General features: G+C 42.5%; 1 long non-coding RNA gene across 2 annotated transcripts; it reads left to right on the forward strand.

Annotated features, from left to right (window-relative positions):
* Positions 1-693: 693 nt before the first annotated feature.
* On the forward strand, positions 694-5,882 carry LOC106586377 (uncharacterized). Of its 2 annotated transcripts, XR_001324177.2 has the most exons (3): positions 694-998; positions 2,540-2,676; positions 3,648-5,882. It is a non-coding gene; the product is annotated as an uncharacterized lncRNA (long non-coding RNA). The 2 variants fall into 2 exon arrangements; XR_001324176.2 differs by lacking the exon at positions 694-998 and having other exon boundaries at positions 1,006-2,676.
* Positions 5,883-7,804: the final 1,922 nt, after the last annotated feature.

Here is a 7,804-nt window from a genome sequence, read left to right on the forward strand (position 1 = left end):
TTTATTAGGCTAGAGATTAAGCTATGATGAACTTCACAGGGTGGTGAAAGTGCAAGGTGATGAGCATGATGTTCTTTTCCAATAAATATCGAGGGTCTTATTCTGGTTGATCGAGGCTTGGCTGCCGTTTGACAAGTAAGGAATAATCAAAGAAGGGCTATGCGTTAAATAATTATATGGAAAATATTGAATTGTGTGGAAGGTGTGTTCCACACCGCGCTAGAGGAGTTGATCTGATCTTCCACAGAGTTGCATTATTTTCCAGAGAACACAGAGCCCCTACTTGATTATCCTTTTTATACCAAGGCTACAACTGAACACATTTGCCACTAGAAATGTGTTCATTTGCTGGAAGAATAACACGTTTACTAGATCGCTACAGTAGTTGTCGTGGTAACCAAACAAACATACATGCTATATTTTTAGCTAACCAAACCATCCGACTTAGCATGCTGTTATGAAAATTGAATTCACCAATACTTCATCACCACTTAAGTTTTGATATTGTGTAGGACGTGTGATTGCTCTGGTCTAGCTGTTCTTTATCTGAACGCTGTAACAAAGAAAGTAACTGTAGTCTTGGCTAGCTACAGATTTACTGTCACTTTTTTTTTATTTGAAGAAATGTTGAAGAACAAATAGCTTCCAAGATGGATCGGGTAAGTTTGGTTTTATTTACAGTATGCCTACTGTGGTGTATAACATGTCTAGGCCTATTTTTCGTCATCTTTGATCTTCCATTTCCATTTGAACAGCTGGACAAAATAAACAATGATGGTAATTAAAAAAAAAATTAAAAAAATACTGTTTCTGGTTAGCATCGCTATCGCCTTGTGTAGCCCCGCCCACTAGACACAGTTCCATTCGAACGCGATCGTGTTTGTTTCCGTTTGACAACTTCCGTCAACGCTAGCGAATTACCTCAGAGCGGTGGCTAACACATCATAACAAATAAACAAAAACGAAACATGGATCACCAGGAGGAGGGAAATGGATTGGTATGTAGCGACCCGCACAGACAGTTGTGGGTTATGTGTTAGGCTATTAGTGGGTTGTGTCGTACTTACCAGTGTTCGCGGGGTCATGCCAATCAACCTGCTATCTGCCAATCACGGGAATGCCTGGAATGTTCTGATACCGGGCAGCCTGGTGGTTGGCGTGGTGGTTGGGCAGGGGGATGGAGCATTGGAAGTTAAGAACGGGTTTAGCCATTGTTCTCTCTCTTACGTCTGGGCTTCACAAGAGAAGGTCATGGTTGGTTTGTAGTGTACCTTTCATTTATTTGGCGTGGGCTACGGCCAAACAGTAGCCTGTGTTAAGTTAAGTTAAACCGTCCATTCGTTAACTCCATCCTCTGTCTGGACAATTGTTCCTTCATGATCTAGTCAGGTCATTACAGGTATTTTTGAAGGTGGATGTTCAGCCCAGCCAATCAAGCAGCTCTTACCACTCTACTTGGGTACTTGTATCCTACAACGGATCAGTAGAGACGGCTGAGGGATTTTACAGGCATGCTGGGAATATGAGCTTTGGGTGGGTAATACCCAGGTGAAGGAGATGGGAATGTATGGAAGGGAGTTTAGCCCAACGGTAGCTATTCCTGTAAATCCACCATGGCTACTCCCACCTCCAGTAGTAGATCTAGAAGTATTGGAGAGACTACAGAAAGATAAGGAGGGTCTTGATCCATCTGATTTGTTTAAGGGAAGTCTTGATACTGTGTATCAGGATGTTGTGGCCATATACACAGATGGTTCAAAAGATCCAAGGACAGGACATACTGGGTCAGCATTTGTAGTGCAGGAATCTGGGGTGAAAGTCAGATCATCTGGTTGTATATACAGATGAGATGGTGGCCATACTGTTGTCCTTGCAGTGGGTGGAGGAAGTTGAGCCAGAAAGAGTAGTTATTTGCTCTGATTCTCCAGTCCTTTTATATCAAGACAAGTCCTGCTTTGTGAGGTGCTACAAACCCATGGCAGGAGTAAACAAATGGATATACAGCTAATATTTACATGGGTCCCAGCTTATGTGGGAGTGCAGGGGAACGAGGCAGTTGATGTACTGGCTAAACAAGCACTAAGTAGTGGGGATGTTGATGTGGAAGTTTCAATGAGCAAGGCAGAGGCAAAAAGCGATGGTGGAGAAATGGCAAGAGCAGTGGAATAGAGATACTTAGGCCAGGCATTTATTTTCAAGTACAGAGGAAAGTTGGGGAGAACGGCAGGAAGGGACAGAAGAGAGGAGGCTTTATTTACACGATTAATGGTGGGACACAGCTAGTTGAATAAGACCTTACATGTGATAGGAAAGCATCCAACAGGACAATGTGAGTATTGCCAGGAAACAGACAGTGGAACATGTATTGATACAGTGTGGACATTGGAGGGAAAGAGGGAAGGGGATACAGGAATTAGTTTAAATAGTATATTGAGTAGAACGTCATTAGATATAGTCTCAAATATTTTGTTATTTTTTTAAGAGCAACGGGGCTAGCAGGTAGGATTTAGTTTCTCCCTGTCTCTGGCCCACACTCTAGTACAGTAGGTGGCGGTAATGCACCATAACGTTGGATGCCAACCGCCGATAAACCCCACCCTAGAAGAAGTAGAGCTGGCTGGATGATTTTCGTCGCTGGCGTTGGAAAGTCAAGCAGCCTCAATGTTGTTGTGAAAGGTAGGCTAATAAGCAAAGTCACTTGCATTTATATGTCTAACATTACTTAACATAAGCGATTACAGCATACAAGCCGCCTACATGTGTTGTGGTGACGGGTACTATAATCCATAGGCTAACTTGATGATAGAGTTCTTAGATGATATGATCAATCTTCGCATTACTTGGTCACTTAGCCTATTTTCGTCGTTCCTTTTATAGATGAAAGTTCGCAATACTGCCATATCTAGACACAGAATGATAAAATAGTCAGGCGTAACATTTTTATTTAACCTTTATTTAACTAGGCAAGTCAGTTAAGAACAAATTCTTATTTACAATGACGGACAAACCCGGACGACGCTGGGCCAATTGTGCGCCGCTCTATGGGACTCCCAATCACGGCCTGATGTGATACGGCCGGGAATCAAACCAGGGACTGTAGTAACGCCTCTTGGACTGAGATGCAGTGCCTTAGACCGCTGCGCCACTCGGGAGCCCACCCCCCCAAAAAACAACATAGCAGTTAGACCAAATGTTTTGTTGGATGAAAGCTGAATTGAGAATAATTTATTGGTTGTTAATAACATGTATTTGTGGATCAACAGAACTGCTGTATTAATGTGGGGAATCTGTTAGTATTCTGTCAAATCGCATGTTGGTGAAGCAAGGTAGGTTTATGGAGTCCAGGTTAGTAGGGTATGAAATGTATTTAAACATGTCAGCGTCATGTATTTTTTTAGTGTCTTTAGCGTTATTGTTTTTCTGCGTGAAAAAGGTTTGTAAAATATCAGGGTGGTTGGGGGTTAATGCCTAAAGTATGGTAAGTATAAGTGGTCTCATCTCTTTGGGAACAATAGCAAGGTAAGTTTGATGAAACTTGCATGTGTTTTGATTACGTTGATCACATAGTCCTCACAGTCCTGTCACCCAATTGTTAATAATGGAATTTTCTCTGATTTACTTTTTTTGTAACAAACATTCTATCACAGGTGCAGTGTCCAGTGGGCTAACTGGCATAGCCTGCACAGATGAGCAGCGACAATGGAATGCAGGGACTCGGAGGAACCTTGAGCCAAAGCGGTTAAACAGCATTGACTTCACACACTATAAGGCCAGTGACCAATATGCAGAAAAGCGTCCCCTGCCTCCCACTCCTGTATTCCACTCACAGGAGGAATTGAATAGGAGCCTGAGACACCTGAATCTGCCTGTGGGGAGTCTGCTCTATAAGTGGGTTAATGCTGAACCAACAATAACATCACAGCCAGTAGCATCCCAGCTAAAATTTGGACTGAAAGGAATATTTATTTGTGGCTGTACCATTTTAATGTATTTGAAGATAATGAGCTGATGGCCTCCCAGTGGCTGGAAGACTGTGGATACTCTGTGGACCACAGAGGCACTGTTGTCAGTGTTGAAGAGCCATGGCTATCATCAAGCCCTGACAGAGTGCTGAACTCCAAGGAGCTGTTGGAGATCAAGTGTCCTGTCATGGGGAAGGCTTCTAGGGCCCTATGATTTCCGCGATGTGGAAAACGAACAGAATCGCAGAATTTGGTAATAAAAATGGAATCAACTGTAGAATGTGGAATTTTGCAGAATTTGGCTGAAATTGATTTAAAAAAAAATCTAAAGTAGGCCTAATTATTGTAGTAACGTAAATTATTTCATAATTATAGACGATTATGCCTAGGAAAATAGTGTCCATGTAACCGGTCTCTGTCATGTCATCAATCTGGTGGGTGAGACCTGGCAGCACTACAAATACTTCTCTGTAGTTGCATCACTTGTGACATGGATGAGATCTGTCTTCTTCAAGAAGCCTGGCAGAAAGAGAAGATGGGTGATGACAGCTCTGTCACTCCTGGAAAGAACCCACCATCCCACAGCAGTGTCTGCATACAATGACATGGAGGATCTGGGCTCTTACCTAGTGAATGGAACAGCAAAAACATGTGGGTATGGTGCCAAGACAGATGAGCTATTGAGAAAGATGGGGATTGGAGGGAGGTGCTTGACCGTCTCTGATGCATTCCACTTGGCCTTCAAAGTTGTCAAAACACTGGGACACACATCCAGCGAGGGAGGTCTACAGGCTGGCTAGGGTGTTCGATCCTAGGCAGGCTCCAGCCATGGAAAAGCAGATTGAAGGCTACACACAACTGAAACCCATGGCAAGCCCATCATCAGAGCTCAGTGAAAAATGTGTCCAGGGAGCCCTCACCTGCTTTGGAGCTTGCTGATTACTGGAGGGGCCTGAGTGTGAGATTCCCAAGAGTTGCAGAAGTGGCAGTGGCCTACATCTACTTCCCACTCAGCTCAGTTGACTGTGAGAGGAGTTTCAGCAAATACAAGACTACTTACAGACAAGCGAGAAGCACTCACTGAGCTCAAAACAGAGGCTGACAATCATGTACTTCAATGGAGATGTCAGTGATAGATGGAAAACTTACAATGGACAGACATAGGAGCTCATAAGGTAGTTCCATAGGTTTTTCTTATTGCTGCATTGTTGCCTAGATTCTTGCATTACCTTTTCTTTAATGAAACACTTAGAACTCTGTACTGAAGCACTTGCCTTTATTTTTTTTTTAAATAGTGCAATGTTGTGTTGCATCATTACAAAGGTACTGTTATCTTATTTGATGTTTTATTCATTCATATTACTAGACACGCTTTCTGATGATAAAATTAGCATAAATCGTAAAACATAGAATTCAGAAACATTTTCACAGAAAAATTGAATTTGAGAAAAAATATAATGGAATTTTGAAAAAATAAAACGGATTTCATAGGGCCCTAGGAAGGGCTGTGATTCTCTGGATGATGTCTTCAATGGGAAAGCCTGTGATGTGAAGGTGGTGGGGGGCACACCCTAACTGCAACCACATGGGCCACGTGGCTACTACATGCAGCTGCAAATTGGTATGTTTTGCACAAGACTGAGACAAAGTAAGGTGCTCATTTGGACTCTGTCCCGGCAAGTTGTCATCCCCGTTCCCTATGATGCACAGGTCTGTGCAGAGGCTGTCCTGAGGTTGAAGGCATTCTACTCAACACATGCTGTCATTTATTGTTAAGAAGCATCAGGCAGGCAGCTTGTCACTGAGTGACAAATATATGCAGCTCTGTACACGTATGTAGTTAGATGTCTCTCCTGTTTGCAGTTACTATTAACACATTGTTTTTCAATTAAAAAGCCTGACTTAATGCATCAACAGTCACAGTATTGTGAAAATTGTTTTTATGGCTTTGTTTTTTATTAATATTAATGAGTATGTAAAACAAATAATTAAGTAAAGTTGTTATAGAATGAATTGAAATGTATTTAACGTAACTTTTGACAACTTTAATTCATATTTGGAAATCAACCCTGTGAATGGCATTTGACTGATCAGTTCATTCAGCATCTTTATGAATGATATCACCACACAGGTCAGCACAGGTTACACAGGTCAGCACAGATTCAAAGTAGTTTGTCAATTTCAGATGAGAGGTTGATTGGCACTGTTTGTGAGATGATTCTAAACGACTTGAGCCTTTGAAGTACGCGTTCCACATGAACCCTCACATTAGCTATCCGTCTTGTACATATGGTGTCCTCTGACAGCTGTGTGCCTCTTTTTGTGAAGGCTGGAATTGTAAATTCGACCTTCCTCTCGTGTAGCAGATCAGATTGTGAAGCTCCGGTCAGCCACGACCTTATCACCTGGACAAAGGTACTCCAGGAACCCAGAATCCGATGTTATATATTTGTCACTAAATCTACCTCCATATGCTGAGGAGATGAACACCACTAGACCACAAGGTGCAATGGCCATCAGGTACTTGATAGTGTTCTGGGCATAGTAATGGCTGAATGACTCCCCTCTTGAATCCAGGTTCTTGCACTTCTGTAAAGCAGTTTCTGAGCAGTCAATAATGCAGGTTGTTCCTGGGCAGTGGTCCTTAAAACATTGTCACATAGTAGCATGGATGGGGTCTCCCTTGGCAACCATGGAATGTACTACCTCCGATTCTCTTCCATCATGTCAATCCAATAACTAATCACTTGACTGACAATACTCTGGGAAACACCAAACCTTTCTGCTAGGTACTGCTGCAGCAAGCTGAGCTTCAGCTTCATCAGTGTCATCAGGAGTTGGTCTGTCAGGTCTAACTGAAAGCTTCCTTTGGCAGCAAGAAACAAGCCTGTATGCAGTCAACAGAGTGCTTCGTTCCTCAGCAGGGTTTTGTAGAGAGGTGCTGCTGGGTACTGTGTCCCTGCCTCACAGGCTTTACATGATCACCTGAGCTGTAGTTGTGATCACTTAGAGATGGGTCTTCCCATTGGGTTTGGGCATCCTTCTCTGAAGGCATATCCATTCCTTCTGTGTTGGCCAATCCACATTTTCAATTTGCTAAACACTTGAGCCTGTTGTGTCACCTGTTAAGAAATCAGTATGGCTTGTCAAGTCAATTGACAAAACCATACAATAAAACACCATACTGCATGAATGCTCCTAATAATAAGTATATATAAAATGGGATTTTTTTATTGAGCTGTAGAGGAAATAAATTGTGCGATTATGAGACTGTGGATAGATAAGAGCAAGAGGGAGACACGAGGACAGCAGGCAAACAGCTCAAGCGTTTGGCTAACCTGTCACTGACGACTACCTGACCAACGCCCGACGCTACTTCACGAGTGGAGCTTCGTAGCCAAGCCATTTTTCTGGGTGAGGACGCTTCGCTGTAGGCTTCTTGTCAAAGAAGTGGTAGGAGCACACAAATTGACGTTTTGGTGGTTTCTTTAGGTTCAACGCTTTGAGCCAGCGCCACAAAGACTTGTATTGGTCACCGAGGTAAAGACAGTTTCAAGTTGGATATTCGCGCTTTCAAACCTCAATAGCTTTCAAACCACTTGAGCCACAGACTCCAAATAAGTATCATTATGTTGGAAAAATTGAGCTTATTTTCACATTTTGGACATTAATTCGCTTTCCAAAGCTAATAAACATGTTGGAAATGTGAGCAGCATTCTGTATTCCTAGTTGAATTAGTTAGGGAGTGTAAACAAAGTACAAACTTTTTTTACATTCGAATTCCAGTAGCTCATTGGTCATGTGACCTACTTGACTCAAACAAGGTCCAGAATGTCCACTGA

The sequence above is a fragment of the Salmo salar genome, chromosome ssa25 (genome assembly GCF_905237065.1).
Source record: "Salmo salar chromosome ssa25, Ssal_v3.1, whole genome shotgun sequence".
Classification (NCBI taxonomy): Eukaryota; Metazoa; Chordata; class Actinopteri; order Salmoniformes; family Salmonidae; genus Salmo; species Salmo salar.